The sequence below is a fragment of the Cnephaeus nilssonii genome (assembly GCF_951640355.1).
Source record: "Cnephaeus nilssonii genome assembly, chromosome: 3".
Lineage (NCBI taxonomy): Eukaryota > Metazoa > Chordata > Mammalia > Chiroptera > Vespertilionidae > Cnephaeus > Cnephaeus nilssonii.
The window spans coordinates 54365283-54390058 of NC_137074.1; the positions used below are offsets into that span (position 1 = coordinate 54365283).

Here is a 24776-nt window from a genome sequence, read left to right on the forward strand (position 1 = left end):
TAGTGTAGCTTCAGAAAGGCCCTCCTCACATAGACATTTTCACTTAGCACATCATCCATGTTTCTTTCTGTTTTCTTTCTATTATAAGAACCCAGAAAATGTAGGTAAGACAATAACATTGAGCTGGGTAGATAAACATCAAATTCATAATGGTGATTAAGGGAGTGGGCAAGAAATAGAGCTGGACATCGGGAAGAAAATGGACTATATCTATCATCCTTAAAAAATTATTTCGAAGGACTTGATGCAAACATTGTCATTTTTGGGAGATGAAGGCAGATATAGGTTTGATTATCTATAATTTTGTTTATTAAAATTTCTTTCAAAGTTAATATACAAATCTATTAACTAAGTTTAAAGACAGAAGATAAACAGGCAGGAATACTCTGAAATGGTGTCAGGTACTGATCATCAGTGGATCACTGCTCTAACCTGGGTTTCCTCAGGTTGGCAACTCTATCCTCAGCCCTTACGCTTTGGGTGAGAAGGTCTGACCTAGACTGTCCACAACTCTGTAACGTTGTGATTTGCGTTGGTTTGGCAGCAAAAGTCTTTCTGTCCAGAGTGCGAAGCTCTTCCCAGGATGCAGCAGAAGAGGGTCAACTGCCTGATAGTTCACACTCCGGGGACTCGTCTGTATATGGCGGTAGTGACCAGGTACCTGCATTGGAATATGAACAAGGAAAGGGAGATAGGGCCACCAGCTGTGTTAAAAAGGAAAAGGAAAAGAAAGAGAACAGCTGGTCCACAGCACAATCGCCTCCAATGGTGGTGGTGATGGCAGCTGCAGTTGACTGAGCAGTTGTGTGCCGGGCATTTTGTTAGCACCTCAAATGTTATTCTTCCCACAGCCTCATGAGGGAACAGTTATGCCCATTTTACAGACGAGGAAACCAGAGCTCAGAGGTTATAACTCACGGTAATGCATGGCAGAGCTGGGAATGAACTGGGTCTATGGGATTCTAAAGCGGAACCGTTCCCTGAGTAGGAACCCGGGCCTGTCTTCATACTACCGGCTGTCTTTATGATAGCAGCTCTGCTCTTCCCCTTCAGGCTGCTCCTGACCTGTATTCTGTACTGGCTTGTCTTTCGTAAAAATGCTGGTTGAATAAAGGTCAGAATTTAGTTGGTGCGACACACTGATCCGGCCGTATCACTCCTTCATACATTAAAATTCTTCTTTCGGAAAAGAGTCACTGCCCTGAGCTCCCTGAGTGCCCCTTCCTGGCATCCTGGTCCCTCCCCCAGGGCCTCCAGAGTCCCCGCGACCCAGCATGTCCAGAGGGGCCCCGAGACCCACCCCAAGGCTGAGGGCCAGTGCAGTGTCCAAACGAGCCTGGGCCTGGCAGCTTGCTAAGTATTTGGAGCATCGCCCCGGGAGGGAAGGGGCGGTTGTTTTTCCTGGCCTTGCACTCCTGTGTAGAGACAAGCCACAGCCTGAGGGAGACCTGCTGCCTCTTGGCCATCCAACTGTCAAAGAGCGAGAATCTTATCTGATTCCTGGGTGCTTCCCCCTCCATCTGTACGGTTGCTGGAAGGAGGTAATTAGTTAAATTGCAGGGGGATGCTCTGGCCTCTTTGAAACCTCACTAGCCTGATGTCTTTTCCTTCTTCCTGATTAGAACTTTCCTTGGCTGCTCGTCTAAGTAACTCCAAATATTTCTTCTTCCTTCTGGTCAGTACATTAGCAGGGTGCAGTGTGAAGTGAAATTTATTTTCAGTCATTCCCATAGCAACTGGCCCCTCTGTAATCTGTTTTTGGTATCACCGATGTTTTACACGGGGATACTTTTTTTGTGGATAAGAATCCAAACTAAAAGTAGATCATAAACCTTCTGAATGGATTTAGCAGAATGACTTCAATTCCTTTAAAAAATGACATATATGTAAACATTTGAAAAAAGACCGGAAGGAACTATACCTATGTGTTAACAGCGATGGTCTCTCTGCTGAGATTATGGGTGGCTAATTTATTTTACTTCTACTTTTCCTTCAGTTGGTTAGTACTCCTGGCCTTGCACCACCCTGTAGAGACAAACCACAGCCATATTCCATTATACAGCTGTGCCACAGTTTTTTCTTAAAGAAAAATTAATAGATAGTCTTTAGTTTTTAGAGCAGTGCTAGGTTTACAAAAAAATTAAGCCAATAATACTGAGGTTCCCACATCCTTCTTCTCTCACTCCCCACCACAGTGTTCTGTGTTATTAACATCTTGCATTGGTATGGTACATTTGTTAAACTGATGAGCCAACAGTGACACATTATTATTAACCTAATGTTCATAATTCAGAGTAGGATTGACCCTTTATGTTGTATAGTTCTATGGGTTTTGACAAATATATGACACGTGTCCAGCATCACAGTATCATACAGAACAGTTTTAATGCCTTAAAAATCCCCTGTGCTGCACCCATTCACCCCCTCACCTCCAGCCTTGAACCCCTGGCAACCACTGATCTTTTTGCTGTCTCTATGGTTTTGCCTTATCCAGAATGTCAGAGTTGGAATCATAATATACAGCCTTTTCAGGCTGGTTTCTCTCACTAAGCAACATGCAGTCAAGGTTTCTCCATGGCTTTTCATGGCTTGAGAGCTCGTTTCTTTTCTTTTTTTTTTTTTTTATCACTGAATAATATTCCATTATATAGCTGCACCACAGTTTTTTCTTTTTTAATCCATTTACCAACTGAAGGGCATTTTGGTTGCTTCCATCTTTTGGCGATTATAAATAAAGCTTCTATAAACACTCAGGTGCACGTGTTTGTGGGCATATAACTTTTTAACCCATTTGAATAATTACCTGGTAGCATGGTTGCGGGAGCGTATGGGAAGGCTATGTTTACCTTTGTAAGAAACTGCCAAACTGTCTTCCAAAGTGGATTTGGACCATTTTGCATTCCCATCAGCAGCAAATGAGAATTCCTGTCCCTCCACATCTTCTTCAGTATTTGCTATTGTCGGTTTTATTTTTATTTTAGCCATTCTAATAGGTGCGTAGTGGTATCTCGTTGTTTTAATTTGCAATTCCCTGATGACATTTGATGCTGAGCATCTTTTCATATGCTTCTTTGACTTCTGCACGTCATCTTCAGTGAGGCCTTTGTTCATATTTTTTGCCCATTTTTAAATTGGGTTGTTTTCTTATTGTTGAGTTTTAAGAATTCTATATATATATGTGTGTATATGTGTGTGTGTGTGTGTGTGTGTGTATATATAATTTATTTTTTCTGAACAGGCTTATTACACACACAGAGTTGGGGCTCAGTCCTCCCTGGCTGCTGCCTTTCTCGTGGCTGGAAGGGCATTGCTCAGCTCCTCTCTCTTTCTCTTGGTGTGGGCGTGCATCCCCACTCTCTTCCTGATGAGTTTCAGAGCCCTCTGTCCTTAGAGACTCGGAGCAGCTCCATTCCGAAGTCCCACTGGTCGTTCATAAGAGTTATTGACTTCCTATACTCTAGGTCAGTGGTCGGCAAACTCATTAGTCAACAGAGCCAAATATCAACAGTACAACGATTGAAATTTCTTTTGCGAGCCAAATTTTTTAAACTTAAACTTCTTCCAACACCACTTCTTCAAAATAGACTCGCCCAGGCCGTGGTATTTTGTGGAAGAGCCACATTCAAGGGGCCAAAGAGCCGCATGTGGCTCGTGAGCCGCAGTTTGCCGACCACTGCCCTAGATAATATTGAGTATGTTTAATCTTTTACATTTCTGCCATGTGATGGGCAAAAATTGTGATCCTTTTCTCTTAATTTGCTTTTCTTAAATCATTAATTAGCATAATTTTATTTATATTTTTATTGCCACTTGTCTATAATCTATTACTTTATTTTTTAAAAAAATATATTTTATTGATTTTTTACAGAGAGGAAGAGAGAGGGATAGAGAGTTAGAAACATCGATGAGAGAGAAACATCGATCAGCTGCCTCCTGCACACCCCCCACCGGGGATGTGCCCGCAACCAAGGTACATGCCCCTGACCGGAATCGAACCTGGGACCCTTGAGTCCGCAGGCCGACGCTCTATCCACTGAGCCAAACCGGTTTCGGCAATAATCTATTACTTTAAAAATATTTTTATTGATTTCAGAGAAGAAGGGAGAGGGAGAGAGAGATAGAAACATCAATGATGAGAATACCTCCTGCACCCCTGTGCCCTCTCCCCTCCCCCACTTGGGATTGAGCCTGAAACTTGGGTATGTGCCCTGACCCAGAATTGAACTGTAACCTCCTGGTTCAACTACTGAGCCACGCCAGCCAGGCTATGATTTTTCTTTTGTGTTGTCTTACTTTTTAATGATTTGATTCAACATAAAACAAATACTGATTTAGTTTTTATTAACACTAGACAATGTTTGTCATATATGTTGAAACATTTTTCCTGTGTCATTTGTTCTTTTAAAGTTAACTTTTATATGTAATTAAAATAATACACATACATAAAAATGTTCAGTTTTGAGCTAAATTGTGTACTCTGATTGCTTTCTTTTTGTATGCCTTTCAGCTTTTCCCGAAATTAAGCTTACTCCATATGTCAGTTTCCTAGGGCTGCCTTAACCAATCACCACAAACTTGGTGTCTTAAAGCAACAGAAATGTATTCCCTCATAGTCCTGGAGCCCAGGATTCTGCGGTCAACGTATTGGCAGGGCTTCACTCCCTCCCCAGGCTCGAGGGGCGGACCCTTCCTAGCCTCTTCCGGCATCTGGTGGCTCCAGACATTCCTTGGCTTGTGGCCGCATCTCTCCAATCCTCCCTGCCTCTGTCTTCACATGGCCTTCTCCTCCTCTTGTCTCTCCTCTTGTGTATCTTATAAGGACAACTTATCATTGGAAATAGGTGCAACTAGGGTAATCCAGGATGAGCTCATCTCAAAATCCTTAACTTAAGTACATCTGCAAAGACCTTTTTTCCAGATGAAGTCATATCCACCGCTTCTCATGGTTAGGACACAGACATACCTCTTGGGGCCACTATTCAACTCACTACAGTCTATGTTTTGTTTGTTTGCTTCCTTTTCTTTTTTTTAAAAAATATATTTTTATTGATTTCAGAGAGGAAGGGAGAGGGAAAGAGAGATAGAAACATCAATGATGAGAATCATCGATCGGCTGCCTCCTGCATAACCCACACTGGGGATCGAGCCCGCAACCTGGGCATATGCTCTGACCAGGAATCAAACCATGACCTCCTGGTTCATTAGGTTGACATTCAACCACTGAGCCACTCTGGCTGGGCTGTTTGCTTTATTTTCTAGGTTTTTGCCATTATTAAAAAAAAATTCTCCATTGAGCTTTCTACTTACAGGCATTTTCCCCAGTGCTCCTTATGTTATGTCTTCTCTTGGAGACTCCTGTTCACCGTCCTCCTGGATGGACCCTCTCCAGCCCGGATCACAGCTCCCGTGTGGGGACATGCCTTCTCTGCTCCCAGCTGTTGGTCCAATCATCTGGATGCCAAACCATCCTCTTCTATCTGTCATAGAAAATGTCACTTTTCCATTTTCACATGTGAATGGTCGGAGATAAAAGTCTAGGCTGAAAATAGTTTTCCCTTAGAATTTTGAAGTCATTGTTGTTCTACCTTTCAGCGTTCACTGGCACCCAGCGGTTTGGCCCTATTCTGATTTCTGCTTTTGATGGGTAACTCTTTCTTCTCCTCAAAGTGCGTGCGATCCTCCCTTTACCCTTGAGGTTCTAAAATTTCATAATGGAAATTTTTATTCATTGGCCTGGGCACTTTTAATCTCGAATTTTCAATTATTCCTTTGACAATTGCTTCTCCTTTGTTTTCTAGGGCTTTAAATGTTGTATTATTTTCTTGAATTCTGACTAATTAGATGTTGGAGCTCTTGACCCGACTTCCTGTTATTATTTGTTCTAATCTTCTCACTCCGATAGTTTATCTCTTTTTCCCCCTCCCTATTTTATGGGCGAGTTCCTCAGCGTCTAACCTTTTTAGTGAATGTTTTTGTTTTGGCTATCAGTAATTTCCAAGAGCTCTTTGTTGCTCTCTGAGTATTAATTTTAAAATCACATCCTGATTTAGCTTCATGGATATAATATCTTCTTTTAACTCTTTCAGGCTAAAAATTATAGGGGGGTTGTTTTCTTTTAACATCTCCTGCTCTTTATATTGTCTGTTTTTTCCCCAGGTTCCTTTGTTTCTGCTATCTGGTTTTGTTTTCTGTGTTAATTCCTGCCAACCTTCTTCATATGTCTGACAGTCCCTGGGTCATTCGTCCATTGTCAGCGAGGAGGCACCGGAAGGCTGATTGGAAGCTCTGTGCAGAGGGGGCGGCCGCTGTGGCCGGAGGGCGTCACTGGGGGTGATCCTGTGGCAAATGGGCTGTTTTGTGTAGTTTCCCAGCGTCTGTTTCTGCAGGTCCATCCTCTGGTGCAGTTTGTGTTCTCCAGAGGATTCTCCAACCTCCCGCCAGGGCCCTGCCTGGCTGCCACAGTTCTGGGAGCAGGTTGGAGGTGGGGAGCGGGGCTGAGGGTTGCACAGTCAGGGTGCGGACTTTCGGGTAGTCTTATGCTTTTCATCTGCTACCTCCTTCCCTCGCTCACGTCACTACGTCATATCCCTCGTTTCATCTCCAAACTTCCCATCACAGTGGGTCTTACCCATCGCCTCCATCTCCTCACTCCTCGTTAGCCTGCAGGCAGGCAGCTCCGGCCCCTTTTCCTTCCCCCACCTCCTGTCCGGTCTCTTCCAAAATAAGCATCATCGTGCGAGGCTCTGTGGAGACCCGGCGCTCCATCACAGTGGAAAGCTAAATAGCATGACAGCCTAATTTAAACAAGGCGCTCTCCAGCATTTGTTCGGCTTCAAGCTTCTAAAATGTCATTTTTGGGAGATTATATTTTCATTTATGTAAGCCGAGTGTCATGCCAAAATGATTTTATTGCCATAGAAGTCAGGCAAATATAGAGAAAATATATTTTAGAAAATAAGGTGACATGTGGCACATTTTAATTCTATGTGCTGCATGTTAGAATGGAATTATGTATCTCCAAGCTTAACTTCCTGGTTATGGAGGGAGGCTGTTGCCTGGCATGGCTCTGCAGCACCCTCCACTCCAGAACCCACATTGCACCCTCCACTGTGCCTGGCTGCTCGGCCGCAGCCCAGAGCGTGAGCGGCAGGGCCAGACACAGCTTTACTCGTGCTGAGTTCAGCGGTGGCAGCTGGTTCTGCTCGGTGAGAACCATCTTGTTTACTTTATTTTCTTTTAAAAAATATATATTTAAGGGGTCTTGTGATTGGCTGTAAGAAGGTCAAGGCCACTGCTAAGGAGCTCTCTAAGGAGTGGGTCACGCATGCCTGGCTGCTCCCTGCTGAGACTGCTCTACCCAAGGTCCCACTGACCCCTTGCTCTCCAAATCTAGAACCTCTGCTCATTGATATTCCTGACCCCTTTGGCACGGTTGGCCATTTTTGCAGTCCATTCAGGCTGCTCTAACAAAGTACCACAGGCTGCATGGTTGATAGATGACAGATTTCTTTCTCACCGTTCTGAAGGCTGGAAGTACAAGACCAAGGCACTGGGGGGTCCCCTTCTTCCTTCAGAGACAGCTGTCTTCTCGTTGTGTCCTCCCAGGGCAGAAGGGGGCGGCATCACTTTGGGCCTCAAGTTGAAGGCTCTCACCCCATTCAAGAAGGCTCCACCCTCATGATGGAATCCACCTCCCAAAGGCCCCACCTCCGAATACCATCACAGTGGATTAGGTTGCAATGTCTGAGCTTTAGGGAGACACAAATATTCATTCCAGAGCAGTCCCCAATGCGGATTTGAAACAGTCTCTTCCTGTTTCTTCTGGACAAAACACTGTCTTGGCTCTTCTCAGTCCTCCTGTCCCCTCCTGTGTGCAGGGGGCCCCAGGCTCAGCCATCTGCTGCCCATGCTCTTCTCTGGCTCCTTCCTCAGCGCCGCCTTCCCGCACACTGCTGCTCCGCCACACTGCTGCCCCCCCCCCCCACTGCTGCACCCCCACACTGCTGCCCTCCCACACTGCTGCTCCCCCACATTGCTGCTCCCCCACATCGCTGCTCCCCCACATTGCTGCTCCCCCACATCGCTGCTCCCCCACATTGCTGCTCCCCCACACTGCTGCTCCCCCACACTGCTGCTGGGTGCTCTCCTCAGCCTCACCAGCTTTCTTTCTTTCTTTTTTTTTAAAAATACATATTTATTGATTTCAGAGAGGAAGGGAGAGGGAGAGAGAGATAGAAACATCAATGATGAGAGAGTATCATTAATCAGCTGCCTCCTGCACACCCCCTACTGAGGGTCAAGCCCACAACCCGATCATGTGCCCTTGGCCAGAATTGAGCCTGGGACCTTCCAGTCTGCAGTCCAACGCTCTATCCACTGAGCCAAACAGCTAGGGCTCACCAGCTTTCTTGAACTGAATCCCCACGCCACCAGCTCCTATTGGATGTCTGAGCATCACCTTGAATTAAAGCCAAGCAAAGCTGAAATCAGTTTCTTCCTCCTTCCTTTTATTTACCTTCTCCTCCTCACTGTTCCCAACACCCTGCCCTCCCCCGAAAAAACACACACGAATAAGTAAATAATTATCTTCTGAATGTCCATAGCATTTTGGCAAGCCTGGAGAGCTTGGAGTTAACTTTTATTCCTCTGTCTACTTAAACCCTCCTGTTCTTTCAATCCCGCAGCTCTCCCCTTAGATCAGCAGATGTCATTGCTCTTTTTAAAATATATTTTTACTAGAGGCCTGGTGCACAGATTCATGCACCGGTGGGGTCCATTGGCCTGGCCTGCGGGGATCAGGCCGAAACCGGCTCTCCGACATCCCCTGAGGGGTCCTGGATTGCAAGAGGGTGCAGGCCAGGCTGAGGGACCCCACCGGTGCATGATCGGGGCTGGGGAGGGACCGCAGGAGGGCTCCAGGGTGTGTCCAGCCTGTGTTGTTCAGTCCCAATTGGCCGGACCCCAGCAGTAAGCTAACCTACCGGTTGGAGCGTCTGCCCCCTGGTGGTCAGTGTGTCATAGCGACTGGTCAAATGGTCCAATGGTTGGACACTTAGATATTAGGCTTTTATTATATAGAACTGATTTCAGAGAGGAAGGGAGAGGGAGAGAGAAATAGAAACATCAACGATGAGAAAGAATCATTGATTGGCCGCCTCCTGCATGCCCTACAGGGGATCGAGGACACGATGTGGGCATGTGCTCTGACTGGGGATCAAACTTTGACCTCCTGGTTCATAGGTTGACACTCAACCACTGAGCCACGCTGGCCAGGCCAGATGTCATTTCTTATGTGGGCCACTTAGATGGTGTCCCAAACTAAATTTATCCTTCTAGATTCTTCCCTTTGGTTGATTCCACCATTTTCCTATGGACAACCAACCCCTCCTATACACCAAAGCCAGATTACTCCTCCTATAATAGTGTGTGTAAGACAAAATCCAAACGCAGTAGGTTTTCATTCAATAAGCTTCATGGTCGATCCCTACATTACTCATTTGGTTATATTTCCAGCTTCACACCTTTCTGAACCCTCTTCTTCTTCCCGTCTGTACTCGCCGGTCTATAAATGCCTATGAATGCAGCCCGGCTTCTATTTCTGGGATTCTTTTCCCCACGCCCGTTTACCCTGTTCTCACTCATAGATGAAATGGTGAGGGGGGATTTCTCATGAAGACATGGACTGAAATCCAGGCTCCTCTGTGGTCTTGAGCAAGTTTAGATGTTCTGGGCCTCATCAGCGAAAATGAGGATAAAAATATTTACATCTCCAGCTTGCATCCCTGCCTACCTCCGCGCGGCAGCCGGGCCCGTGGAGATGCTCCAGCCCCAGGGACATTGCTGAGGGCAAGTGATTCTCTGGCTCCTCATTAAAAGTTTAAAAAAGGTACTGATGAAATATTTCAAATATACAGGAAATACTATAACAGGTACTCATCTATCCACGCCCCCCCCCCCCAATTTTAGTGGATAATATTTTGCCAGTTTTGCCTCAGATCACTTTTAAAAGTAAAACAAATATGGCATTACTGACACAATTTAAGCTACACTTTCATCCACCCTCTCTTCTCCGCAGGTGGCTACTGTCCTGTGGCTGCTGTATGTTCTTCCCGTGAACTCTTATTTTTCTAACAGATATAGATGGCCACCATTGGGATCTACTATTGTGTAGGGTTTAAAATTTTTACATACATTGCATTATGCTGCATGGTCCGAGAACAGGTTAAACGGGGCCCTTTGATTAACACGGGTGGATGCATGAGTTAATTTACAATTTGCTTTTCTCACCCAACATGTTTTTGAGATTTGTCTATGTTATGACATGCCGTGCCATTTCATTCATTTTAATGGCGCAGTGTCACGGGGGACCCAGGCAAGTAGACCGTTGCTAAGCAGTGACTAGGACGGTGACAGGGGTTCTACAGGGCACCTAAGGGCTTCCCGGGGGCCTCTGAACCCAGCCTGAGCCTCCCGAGGAGGCGGCCTATGAGCGGATGTTAAGGGAACACAGGACTTAGCCAGGGGAGAAGGAAGCCTGTCCTGCAGCGAGGGCAGTGCAGGCTGCGCTTGGGCCCCTGCGGGCGCCCTGCATGGGAGGAGCAGGCAGGGCCAGCTCACGGGAGGCCGGTCTCTGTCTTCGGGGCAGTGGGAGGTGTGACATCAGCTTTCAATTTTAGGAAACGTGCTCTGCCCACACTATGGAAAGCCAGTGGCTTGAGACCGGGGTAAAGAATGGCTGCAGGAGGCTTATTTGAGAGGCTGTTGTGGGAATCCAGGAAGGCAGTGTTGATGCGGTGCCTCTGGGGATGGGCAGGACGGGCTGATCAGAGAGAGAGGAAGATGGGACGCAGGGAGGAGACGGAGGGGAGAGGCAGGGCCCAGGGGAGAGGCAGGGCCCACGGGAGGCTGCTGGCGGGTGGCGTCATGCACTGGGACCCTGGAGTGAGCAAAGCCCAAGTGGAGATGACCAGCAGGCAGCTGGACGTGCCGGCCCAGAGCTCTGAGGCTAGGTCAGAGCTGGAGGCGAGGCCGTGAGCAGGGTGGGTGGGGCAGAGGCGGGAGGGGCTGAATGTGTTCCTGGAGAGTGTGCCGCTTTAATGGCTGGCAGGCCCTCCTCAGCGATCTGTGCCCTCTTCCAGCCGGACAAATGCCTTGTCCGGAGCCGCAGGTGGCTGCCTGCGGATGCTGAGGGCAGGGCTGGGGTCTTCCTGGCGCACAGGGCTGCGGGGAATGTCTGTGCAGGAGGGGACACTGGGTGAGAGATGGGGGTCCCACCACAGCCTCTTTGCACCAGCAGGTGAAGATGGCAGACACCCCGACTCTGGAACATCTGTCTGCCTGGATCCCCCTTCCCTGGGGCCCTGCTCTCCCCCTGGGTGAAGATGGCACCCAGCTGCCACTGCCACGAAGTAGCACCGCCTTCCGAGCCAGGCCTCTTCCAGAACCTTCCTTGCGCACTCCTTCTCCCCGTGGTGGAGGGAGGGACTTCCCGGCCGAGGGGGGCCAGGTCTGCCCGGAGGCCTGCAGTGCCCGGGACGGCCTCTGTGTGGAGTCCTGATTCTGGCTGTGTGTTTTCTGGCCGCTCAGAACCAGCCTGTCCCTGGGCCGGTTGCTCAGCCTCTCCTCTCTGCCCGGGACGTGCGAGGAGGAACACGGCTCCTGTGTGGGCTGGTGTGTGGCATCCCAGCATTTGCCTTTTACTTATGAGTGTGGGGCAGGTGGTACCAGATAGCAGGGCTTCCACAACCCCCTCTCAAGTGACCCTGTCAAGGAGGGACAGGCCACTTTCTCCATCTCGCAGATGCAGGAATGGTGGCCAGAGGCGGGGTAATTTCTGAGCGTCCAGGCCTCGGTCCCCAGCCCCGCCTGGTCCAGCAGAGGGGAGCAGTGTCTTCTTGGAGCACCTGATGAGCACTTTAACTGGGAGCCCCAGCCGCTCCTCCCAGCCTGTCCTTGGGGCTCTCACCCTGTCTGCACCTTAGAGGCACCAGAATCCGGGGTCCCTCCCAGCCCACGGCAGTCACCCCCTGGGGCGGCCTGCTGGCCTGTCCTCAGGCAGCGGGTGGAGACCCTTTGCAGGCCCCGCTCACCTAGGCCTCTGCTCCACGCTTCGCAGGCTCAGCGGAGTAGGAAGCAGGCGTGATGATGCCAAGCTTCTCCCGCGCAGGCTGGCAGCGCCAGGGGGCTCAGGGCAGGGGCTGGAGCTCCCCCGTGACTCCCTGCAGGTCAGGACAGGCTCCTCCTCCCCTGCATTGCCACTCAACCAGCCCCAGCGGAGGCCCCGCGCGCCACACACCTGCTTCTTCCTGTGCATGGACGTCCGCGGAGAAGCAGCGAGGACACCAGCTCCGTGCCCGGCAGCTTGCAGGCGTTCGTCTGTCTTACCCTGGGGTACAGGTGGGGAGGTTATTCCCATTTTACAGACAAGGAAGTGGGAGTGGAAGCTTATGCGTCTTCCCTGGGATTGCGCAGGAAGTGGCTCAGCCAGATGTGAGTCCAGAGCTCTCGACCCCAGAGCGCGGTTCCCTGGTGCTTCAGGCACATCTGGCCCCGGCAGACCCCTGGGGGACGGCGGCGGAGTCCTCCTCCCCCGTGCAGCCTTGCTCTGCTCCTTCGGATCAAGGGCAGGACCTGCGGGTCTCTGCTGGGCCCTCTCGCCTGGTCGGCGCCAGGAAGGTCAGGGGCCAGAACCGGGGGCCAAGTGTCTAAAACACGGCTTTCTAATGCCGCCCGCAGACAAGCTCAGTGGACTGGGACCAATTCAAGTCCCAAGTCAGGCGGGGCGTCGTCAGGATAGGGGTCACTCGCTGCGCAGCCTGATGCTTGCTGCTGGGTCCTCTGGTACCACCCCCCTCCCGGGAGAGCAGAGGGGTGGCCTGTGCCCAGAGGGTCCCTGCGGAGGGGAGCCAGGCTGCTCAGCCGTCAGCCTTCCACATTGCTGGCCGCGGCAGCTTGGCCTCGGTACGGGTGAGAATTCCTGCTCCTTTCTGAGGTGGTTGCTTGGAAAGTGGTGTTCCTTCAGAAATGTAGGACGACAGGACCCTGTTTGGGGCATCAGACCCTCTGCGGGAATTTGCCGCCGTAATGAGAGGGAAGGGAAGCAGCGAGGAGCATTTCAATCTTAGACTTCGCCTGTCTTCCTTCCTCTCTCCCCGGCCCGTTCTGACTCCCTTTCCCTCCCCGTTTTCCGGTTTCCTCCTCTGATCTCTTTCCCTTTTTCCCTCCACCTCTACCCATGGCGGGGCCCTTGGAATGAACTATTGTGTGTGTGTGTGTGTGTGGGGGGGGGGGTTCTGACTCAGACTGGGGTCCTCATCACTGCCCCAACCCCTCTTTGTGAAGCAGATTTTGCCCATACGGGTCTAAGTTAGGTATTGTCTGATGAAAGTTTCCTTGTAGGCTGCTACCGAGCAGGCTTTTGGAGGGTCCAGAAGTGAGCAGCATTGATGATTTAGTGAGAATTTGAAAAGTTTATTCGTTCACTAGATCGGAGCTCATGGCCAGTGATATGTCCTTGGGGCCAGAAAGTGGGGCCGAGTCTGGAAGCCCTTGCATGTGCTAAGGGAGGGGGGGGACTCGGGAGATGGGCCTCGGGCTGGATGATCGACTGCCCGTTCCCCACTCAGACCCGCCACTGGCTTTGTCATGACACGATCTCAGGGACCTGGCTGGTGGGACCGGGGGCTGGCATGGCAGAGAGGTGGTCCCACGGGGGCCCTGGGGGAGTCCAAGGTGCCAGGGTTGCCCTCCCAGTGGCCTGTCACCACAACAAGTGTCCCAGAGACAGAGACACAGCTCAGTCCCCTGTGTGTCTCCAACTCCAGCCCAGGGCTTTAGAGCTGCAAGTGCTTACGATGTTTGCTGAGCGCATGAATGACGAATGAATCCAACAGGTTGAAGGAAGCACCAGGGAAACGTAACCGGAGGGGCGGAAAGCCCCAGCCCCTTCATTTCTTATCTCCGCCGCCTGGGGGATGGATACCACCCAGGCTGCCCTTCAGAGAGGCGCCGACCTTCCTGTCTTGGCATGGGGCGCAGGTATTCTGTCTGCACAGGCTGCAGCTGGCAGGGAAGCCACAATGCTTGTGCGGAGGGCCTGGCCCAGGGCGGGGGAAGGTTGCAAGTTCAGACTGTCTTGGGAAGAAGGAAGGAAGGAAGGGTTGCAGCCGAGAAGAAAATGTGGCTTTGAAAGGTTTCCTCCTGGATTTTCTGTTTGCAAGGCGTGGAGATGCTTAGGGAGGCATTAGATAGTGGACGAAAGAAAGAGTGTGGACGGACCACTGGTAAATCAGTGTCAGGTCTTCCCTGCAGGAGGTCAGCAAGGACAGTTTTGTCTGGGAATGATGCCACAGCCTCTTGAAATAACAGCTCTGTATCCCTTCGAACCCCCCCCCCTTTTTTTTTTTTTAGAAAAGCACATGTGCTTTATATTATACAGCTCCACTTATCCACTGAGCATGTGTGTCCAGATGGCTGGGACAGGAGTCTCCTGACCCGTTCTTTCCGACGGCAGGTTTGCAAGAAAGACCAGGGATCTGGTGCTGTTGGCCAGAAATTCCTGCAGGTCAGCTGGAATCTGGTCAGGGATTTGCTGATGTGAAACATGCATGGACAGACACACACACGGCAGATGAGTCAAAGAGCAAAACCAACTTGACCTTGAACAAAACCTCCCTTTGCTTCTGAACCATACACCAAGCAAGGCAGATCGAGGGGTATGGGAATGTGGAGTCCTATTTGCTAAAACAGACGATTGTTTCTCATGCGGCCTTTCCAGTTATAGCTCATATGATGGCGGTGACCTCATTTTTGACCAATGGCCAATGCATTAAACTGTCTGGGGGAATAATCTATTGACTGGGCACCTGCCAATGGTCTGCAGTAGGAACTAGTTTAGGCATATGTTTTAAAAAGTGATAACATTGTTACAGACCCTGCCTAGACATGGGATGAGAGCCCGAGCAGGTCAGCGCTAGCACTGAAGTCAGTGTTGGATCATAGGCTGTGTTTTCAGAGGATTCATTGCCCCCTGACTGACCTCCCTTCCCCCCTGCACTCATTATATGGTACTTAAGGGCAAACCGACATGCAGTAGAATCCCACAGCTTAGGAGAGTTGAGTCTGGCTGATGTGCCTGATCCTGTAGGTAAGGAAACGTAGGCACAGAGAGGTTGAGTGGCCTTTGCTGGGTCACCCAGAGCCACAATTGGAACCTAGTCCCCCAACTCCCAATCCAGTGCTGTTCGCCCTGTACCCCAATGTGGTGCGGAGTCCTGAGGGATACGTTTACAGTGAGTCATTGCTCACACCACTGTGTTGACTCTACTTCGAGGGGGCCTCTTGTGGAGCTGGTTGCTGAAGGAGGTAGCTCTACTGTTTGACAGCCCACCTGCGAGCTAAGTTAGCCACACTTAGGGAACCATGTTCCAATCCTGGGTGTGAAACGTCTTAGACAAGTTGTTACAAACACTACCTGCTTCATCCGAACTCACACCTGCATGCAGTGGCTGAGTGAAGGAGGGTGACAGTTGTGGAACACCAGCAGGAAAAGGGCTGACCACAGCAAGGCCTGGTACTCATGGACCCTTTGATGGGAATAAATTATTTTATAGAAAGATAGTTGCCATGCATAGTAAGACACAGTTGCTTATTTATAGTAATAATAAAAACTAACCTTTTTGAGCACTTACTAGTAGTATATGTCAGGCATTGTTTTATGTGCTTTCTACATGTATTAATTTGTTTACTCTTTAAAATAAGAGGTAGGACACATAAACAACTGTTGGACATAGAAATCGGGACTCAAAAGAACTGTTGGCCCAGAAAGAAACTCACTATAGACTGATTCATTTGCCTCTCAGCATAACCATTATTGCTTGTCTCATTTTCGGTTCCTATAAGTATATTCCTAGTATCACATGAGCTCACTCATCTAGGGGAAAAGATGAACAACATAGACTGAAGAACAAGAACAGCATTGATCAGACTGTCAGACCTCAGAGGGAAGGTAGGGGAGGGTGGGGACAAGGGAGATAGATCAACCAAAGGACTTGTGTGCTTGCATATGAGCCTAACCAGTGATCACGGACAACAGGGGGATGGGGGCATGCGTGTGGGGGGGTTTGGGATGGAAATGGGGGGGGTTGATGACAAATATGTGATACCTTAATCAATAAAGTAATTTAAAAAATAAAATAAGAGGTAGGCACTATGATGCCCATTTTACAAATGAGGAAACTGAGGTAGTGAGAGGTTAAGTACCTTGCCTAAGGTTGCATTGTTAGTAGACTTGAGGATCAAACCCAGATAGTGTCGCTCCAGAGCCCAATCTCTTAACCACTATGTTATATGCCTTTGGCGAATCTTACGATCTTAGTCTTAGGCCTAAGCCTGCAATGGAGAACTTCTGATACTTGACTTAACCTAATTTGGTTTCCATATCTGTTTTTAAGACATGACATAATTTGTGCCTGAAATTGTGAAATACAAAGAAGATTCTCAAAGTCTTTACAGAAAGTATACCCAAATCTTTACAAAATGGAGATGTTGCATCATAAAGAGAAACGATTATGTTTTTCTTTGCAAAACTGAAATATAATACTTTGCAGAAGAAAGAACATGGGTGGGGTGTTTACCCCTAAACAAGGAAGAAAAAAAATAGTGCTTTCAACATTTATATTAGAATTAATTTCTTATATTATTCTATTGTAAAACTTATCTTGCGTGTAGAAGAGTGTATAGAACATATCTACTGGTTCAAGAATAGCAAAATGTCATCTAGGTACCCAAGTCAAGAAATAGAAGATGCTAGTCCGATAGCGGCTCCCTGTTGCTCCTCCCCAAGTGCATCTCTCTCCTTCCTCGTCAGGAGTAATCATCTGAAAGGTCTCTGCCTTTCTCAGGGTTGTAATATGCATCAGGTACTAGATGTCTGGAGGAATGCGCTGGAGGAGTGAGCTGCTCTGTATTTCTACCTCCAAGTTCATCATTGCCTATCTCTAGTCCTCAGAAGTAGGTCAAAACAGAATTCGTGCATGGGGTGGCATCAGGCTAGAGGGGAGAGCAGCAACTTCATATTCAAGTTCATGGTCAAGATGAGCCAAGTACAGATAACACTCTGAGATAGGTTCACCCAACTCTTCTGACCTCAGGTTAAAAACTAGATGCAGTGGCTGCAGGGATTTTGATAACAGCCTTCATCATGCATTTAGTCACACTGCTTTACTTTGCGTGGTCAGCCTCTACTTCTGTGCACAGCTGTCATCCCAGGATCTCCATTCACCCTCCTTTATCTCTCTTCTCTGTTGGGTCTCCTTTTTCTGAATATGATGTCATCCTGATCTGCTCTTTTTTGTTTAGATGGAAATCATCTTCTAGTAACTTCTGGAGAAAGAGCACATGGGAGATAAATTGTTTGAGACTTTTTATGTCTGAAAATTCTTTTTTTTAAATGCTTATACTCGATTGATAGTTTGGCTGGGTAACAAATTTTAGGTTGGAAACTATTTTCTCTTAGACTTTTGCTTGCTTGTCTTCTTGCTTCTAGAATTACTATTGAGTAGTTAAAGCCATTCTGATTCATAATGTTTATATGTAACTGTAAACTAGTAGGAAGTTACTTTTGTCCCAAATTTTCTGAAATTTTAAAATGATATGCTATCGTGAGGATTGTTTATATTCTGGTCTGGTCTGTTTGTTTTGGTATGATAACATATCTTTCAGTTCTAGCAAATCTTGAATTATTTCAATTGATGTTTTTTCCCTCTACTTTCTGTTTTCTCATTCTGGTGCTTCTCTTATTTGGATAATTAATTTTCTAATTATTTTTAACCTATTTTTATTTTTCATTTCTTGAGAGATTCCCTCAGCTCAATCTACCATTCCTTCAATCAACTTCCTTATGTTGCTATCATGCTTTTAATCAAGACCTTTTTTTTTTTTTAGTTTTCTGAATGTTACATTTTATTGTCTTAATAGCATTTTCTTTTTTTTGTTCCATGAATGCAATATCTTCTCTTAGCTCTCAGAGAATTTATTGATATTTTTTGTAAGTTTTCTTATTTCTGCATAGTTCCTACTTCCCCAAATGTCCCTTTTCCTCTTTGTTTGGGTCATTATCATCCATGTTAGAGTAATTTATCGGCTATCTGGTAATTCTTGGCTCTTAGCTCATGATTAAGAGTAAGGAATAAAAAGGTGATTGGACCACTGAGCTCACACTTGGGTTTTGTCAGTATTGAGGTGGGTGACATAATTGGGGTGACTACTTGTTGGGGATCTTCTCCTAGGTTCATGCCTTTATGTGCTTCTTGAATTGTGTCACTTTTTCCAAAAAGGAGTCTTCCAATCTGCTTGAAGGATGAGTCTGGCCACCCTTGTTGTGGCAGCTGAGTTGGAGAAAAGGATGGGGGGAGGAGGTGTCTTTGCTTTTAGTATTCAATAAACATTGACTTGATTTCCCTCAGCTAGGCCGGCAGCCTCAATCAAAGCCCTTGGTTTATTCTCTCCAGAGATTAAACCTCCAGACTTTTCTGGTTGGGGAGCACCAGGTGCCTGGTACCCTGAGTAACTTCTCAGTTCCTATCTTGGTTTGCCTTGCTTCAACCCACTATCTCCCACACTCATCCAGATAGCTGGGGCTGCCAGTCCTGAGACCTTTGAGAATTATGTGGGGTTGGTTCTCAGCTTTCCCCTCTTTTGACTTGAGATTCCATTTCCTCAGGTCTGACCTCAGTAGCACTGGACCATCTACTTTTTAGCTTCTACATTTTGCTGTTTTTCCCATTTTTATGGATGTATAGCCTTTAAGAAGACCTCTTTAATGTATAGTAGTGGGGCTTGGGGAGAGACAAAATTAGGTACATGTTTTCAGTCTGTCATCTTACCCCAGAGGTCTGATGGAATATTTTAAAATGACAAACTAACCATGTTTAATTTTGTTTTTAATGAGAGAATTTTATTTATTTCCCCAACCCCTCACTCAAAGTTAGCATTTTCATCTATAAAGGAATATTAGCATATATTTTTGCGAGATATTATTGGCTCTCTTGCTTTGGCAACCTCCAATGTCCCAATTCAGGACGGTAATCACTGTGCGGATTATCCCTCTGATTTTGGGGACCACTTGTGAGAACCTGAATGAGGCTTTTTAAATAGAGGTTTCTGTATGGTTTTGAAGTTGCTTGGGATGATATTGCAGAGGAGATATGAAGAAGGTATGTTCTCTTGGTGGATGCTGGAATGTGATTTGTGACCCAGTGTCACAATAGATACTTGAGAATACTTATCTCCAGCAGGTGTGACCTTATGGGTTCATACTTCATCACCGAAGTCAGAAACTGTGAATTAGCATCTGAAAGCCCTCCCCCGAGTGACTGTAAGAGCTTTCCTCCCCACTCTGGGAGCTTGCAGGCCATAGAGAAACAAATAAGAGAGAAAACAGTGACTCATGCTTGAAATATGTAGGGATAGTATGGAAGGAAAAAGCTTAAGTTATCTAAAGAGGATTCTATAATGGGCACCAGGGATCGTGATGACCGAATATAAGCAGAGAAACAGTCTACATGGAAATGAAACCTTAGGTTGAAATGAGAAGATGCATTTATCCCCGAAAAGACTATTCCCTGTGCATGTTACTTACCTTAATTTTTTTTCTTTTCTCTTTATTTCTTTTTTGTTTGTTTGTTTCCTCCCCCGTCTCTTTTATTTTTCTGCTGTGCACTTGAAAGTTTTGTCCTGCTGACATTCTTTCCCTGACTCCTTCATTTCCACCTGTCCTTCCTTTGCCCCTTTGTCTCTTTATCTCTGCCTCTCATTGTCCCCACCCTACCTTTCTTTCCCTCTCTCCTACTCGAATCAATTACCAAAAACGTTTCCCCAGGTACCACTACGTGCAGACCCAATGCTGGGAGTTTAAATGCACACAAGAATAAGATGCAGCCTGTCCCCTTACCATATTTGGTGAGATGTTATAAAGGGAAATATATATAAGTTGCTAGTGAATGAGAGTGGAAGGACCTTGGGGTGTTAGAGAGGTCTTCAAGACGAAGGTGACATTTGAGTGGACTTTGGAGGGGACACAGGAGTTCACCTGGTGCGAAACTGGGAAAGAGGATCCCAAGGCAATGGACCAGTACGTGTGAAGATGCAGAGATGACAAAGCACATGGATAATTTGAGGAAGTGCTGGAGTTAGGTGTGCTGGGACTTAGAGTGCTGGGGCAGGGCTGGGGAGGGAGGGTAGTAGGAAGTAGGCTCTGTCAGGTCAGAGAAGAGTCCTGTCTAATGTGAGGAGACAGGGGAGCGCAGGAAACTCTCAGCTGCTGTGAGGATCCTGACGCTTCCAGGAATCAGCTTATACCTCAGGCCTTGGTGAGAAACAGTCTACACAGAGAGCAATGGATCGTTAGCTTGTCTCTTAAGATTATAGCTGTAGCCGACCCCTGCTGTCCCTGCTGCCTTCTCTAAGGGTCTCTCCCTTCACACCAAGAAAGAGACTTGGTTGGACAAGGTCTCATGGGAAATCCCTTGGACAGTTAGGTTGGCCAGCCTAACCTCTGTGTTGTCATCTGAGGCTCAGGCTCCCATCTCCGATCCAGAGACTGTATCCAGGAAATCAGGGTCATGGGGTACAAGGAGATCTTAGGGCAGAAATAAACTGTATGGCCCACATTTTCAAAAGATGTAATCATGGCAGACACGAATGGCTTCCTGGATTGTTCAATACAGAGAAGCCAAGTTTCATCTGGTCCAGTCCAGGCCATGCCAGGAGGAGCCAGCCAATTTGAAAACTATTGCTTAAACAACAGAAATTTATTTTCTCACTGATCTAGAAGCTCACACCGTGTATAGTCTTTTTTTAAAAAAAATTAATCCTCACCTGAGGATATGTTTATTGATTTGAGAGAGAGAGGAAGAGAGAGATAGAGATAGATAGATAGATAGATAGATAGATAGATAGAGAGAAACATTGACCGGTTGCCTCCCGTATGTGCCTCTGCTGGGAACCAAACCTGCAAACTAGGTATGTGGCCTGACTGGAAATCGAACCTGCGGCCTTTTTTTTGGTGTACAGGACAACACTTCAACCAACTGAGCCACTTGCCCAGGGCAGTGTGTAGTAGTTTTAAAGGTAAAATTAATGTAGCAACATTCAGGAGTCCCAGATGGGATGTAATAAAAACATAGGCATGTCTTACCTTGAGGTTTTTCTTAGTCTTTCTAGTTAGAAAAGCAAACAGATAAACAAAATAACCAGGAATAATTTTAAAACTCAACATGAGCTTTAAAGATGCAGGGAAAAAAGAGAAAAGAAAAAAAAAGCTGAGCAACGTCGATAGACTTTTCTTTGATGTAGGGAAGTGGCAGAACCAGATTCAGTCTTTGGAAACCCTCCCTGGGGTTAGTGTGGGTGCAGACGCAGAGGGGCTCAGGGCCCTGCAGTGGTGGCTGCAGTTGCCCAGGCGAGACAGCCTGGACTGACATCTCCATCCCACCGCTGGACTGACAGGGTAGCGGTGGGGTGGAGATGAAGACCATATGCAATATGGGAAACCATGTTCTGATCTCATTCTCTTAACCTGTTTCTCAATAGCACTTTATTTCCCCCCTCCCCTTCTCCATGTCAACCCCCACCCCATCCGCACTCCACCACCATTGGGAACATAACACACTTCTTCAATGCAAACAAGTAAGATTCATTTTAACCAGTGAAACCCTGGGTTGATATTTCTTTTGTTAGTTCATGATCCAAACTACTAAACAAAGATCCTGTGGTAAATATGTGTCTTACTCCACACCACACGCTCCCACACGGGGTCACACGCATTGCTGACCGGCCACCTGAGGTGCTGTAGAGAAAGCTCCCAGCACAGTGCCTGGCGGGGAACCCAAATACGGGCTTCCTCCCACAAATCGTGGCCAGCCCCTGTCATGATTCAGTGTCATGAAGCCTTCTCGCTCTGAACTAAACTCATTTGCATGGTTTCTAGCAGGCTTTGTATTTTTAGCCTTTTTCACACGTACCCACTCCCATTGGGTGGCGGCTCCCCAATCACAGGGCTGCAGCTCACCCGCAGGCACCAGAGCCGGCTACTGGGGTCCCTGCCGGCCTGGACTGGATTATCACTCGGTGCCAATCATTTGCATGTGAAAGTAATGTCTGCCTCACAGGTCGGAGGCCCAACAACAGCCTCTTTCATCCCGGGATGCAGGGGCTAGAGAGGTGAAGGGGAAAATCTCCCCGGCTTCTCTAATAATTTGTGTCACTTTTCTGAAAAATTAAAAATATTGGATTATGAAGGGGTTTTCCCCTCACCAGGAAGCCTAGTATTAAGAAAGTGCTTCATAAACCGTCACCCAGCTCTTAATACTTTCAAACTTATTTCTAACTCATCGGAATTTTTTGTCAGATGTATATGTGAGTGGGTGCATTAGAAATCTCGGAGTGCCCTTGTCAGACATGCTTTATCAGATGGCCCAGATATGGTGAAGACTTTTCAAAACACTAAATACATTTCTGCTAGTAAGCAGAGAAGAAAATAAAATGAAATAATTTATAAAGAAGAGAAAAAAACCTTGTGGGTCAATTCATATTTCAGATGCTACAGATTTATTGAACTTAAGATATGAAGGCAGCCCAGCCAACATGGCTCAGTGATTGAGCATCAACCTAAGAACAAGGAGGTCACGGTTCGATTCCTGATCAGGGCACATGCCTGGGTTGCTGGCTCGATCCCCAGTGTGGGGCATGCAGGAGGCAGCTGATCAATGATTCTCTCTCATCATTGATGTTTCTATCTCTCTCTTCCTTTCTGAAATCAATAAAAATATATATATTTTAAAAGATGTGAAGGCGGCATAGTGCCCGAGGAAGGTAAAAATAGCTAATTTACTCCCCGTGCCCGGCACGGTGGTGATCATTGTACATGCCACTTTCCCCCCACAATACCTGTGGGATCCATGTGTGTTATGTCCCTACTGAAATGATGAGAAAACTGAGGTTCAGAGGGGTTATCTTGCCCAAGGCCACACAGTTAGTAAGTGATGGAGCCAGAATTGGAACCCTGGTATCTACCTCAGGGGCCATGTCCCTCTCCATCCTCAAGGTCACGCTGCTCCTGGTGCTGAGGTAGGAAACAAGCAGGACACTTAGGGGGTGATATTTTCAATGCATTTTTGAGAAGTTGCTAAACAGTAAAGTGAAAGGAACTATAGTCAGTGTTTTGTATGGGGAGGCGCGATGCCAGGGTCCTCTCAGCCACTGTGTGTGGGACTCTGGGTCGGGACGCTAACATCTGTGGGTCTCTGAAGCCCCCCTGGTGAAACGTGGCCTTAGATTCATCATCTGTGAGAAGTCAATGGGCAGTGGGCCCTTCTTCACTCACCCCTCATCCACTGGTGTCCTGGAGGGACACTGGCCAAGAGCAGCTGACTCTGCCGGGGACCGGGGTGGGGGCACGCTTACCTTCTGTTGCCCCACCTGTAAGACAGGAGGCTTCGTCCAGCTCCCAGGCTGCTTCGTCGAGTTCGTCGAGTCGCAGCCATCTGATGGCTCAGGCCAGGACGCTGCGCGATGCCACCTGCCTGACTCATGCTCCTGTCGGGCCTGCCAGCACTCAACAGGCCCCACGGGAAAGAGCACGAGCCCGCGCTCACAGCTCAGTTCACGCCAGCCTTTCCCGTCTCTGAAATAAAGCAACGCCTCAGAAGAGGCCGAAGGGCTGGTGGGAGCTAAGAAAGGGAGTTTGGTAGGAGCGTCGGAAAACCCTCTGTGTTGTCCGGGGCACACGGGGCACACGGCGCTGAGTAGGGAATAACGGAGGCATTGTTTTAGGCTGTGAGCGCCTCAGGGACAGGAATCGCAGGTTTCTGCCTTTCCTTCCAGCATCTTCCAGGAGCCTGGCAAACGGCGGCCGCAGGTACACTTTGCTGAGTGGCTGACCGAGGCAGGAGTCCAGGGAGGAGGCTGCTGGCAGGCAGATGGCCCCAGTCCGAGCAAACACACGTCAGAGCAGCCGTGGAACCATGACCTGAGCGCAGGACAGTGAGGCCCATGAAACACACTGTCGGAGCACAGGCTCCAAAGAAGTGGGCCGGCCCGTGGGCGGAAAGAGCGCTGCTGGGGCCACACTGCACTCACCCCGCTTCCAGCCCCTCTTTCCGTTTCTGGCCACGTCCACCCACCACCAGCCAGTAGCTATGGAAGTCCCGGGGGGAGGGGCGTACAGCCAGGCCCAGGAGACCGTGAAGAATGAAACAGACATGGTCCCTGTCCTGGTGACACATGGGGAGGGTTGGGGAAGATCATTGTTAATGACAATATGTGCTCTTTTGTAAATTGAATTTATTGGGGTGATACTGGTTCATAACATTGTACAGGTTTCAGATGTACAATTCTGCAGTCCGTCCTCTGTATATTATATTGTGTGTGTTTACCACCCCGTGTTCCGTCTCCTTCCATCACCATGTAGTCTCCTTTTCCCTTCTTGTTCCTCTCCCCACCCCCCTTCCCTCTGGCAATTACCATATGCTGTGTCCATGAGTCTTTCTTTCTTTTTTTTCTTTACTTAATCCCTTCATCCCTTCTCGCCCAGCCCCCAGCCCCCTCCCCTTTGACAGCTGTCAGTCTGTTCTCTGTATCCATGAATCTGTCTCTACAAAACATGTGCCTTTTCACTAGTGCTCCCAAGCACAGGGTCCTTACTGGCTGATCATTGTACATGCGGCTGTGGGCAGGTCCCTGAAACCCGCCTTGGAAGGGCATTTTTAAGGATTAGA

The 24776-nt window shown here is 47.9% G+C and overlaps 1 protein-coding gene across 2 annotated transcripts in view; it reads left to right on the forward strand.

Moving 5' to 3' along the window:
• SLC12A8 (solute carrier family 12 member 8) overlaps window positions 1–24776 on the forward strand; it is a 143244-nt gene that overhangs the window by 37139 nt on the left and 81329 nt on the right. The window lies entirely within an intron of this gene.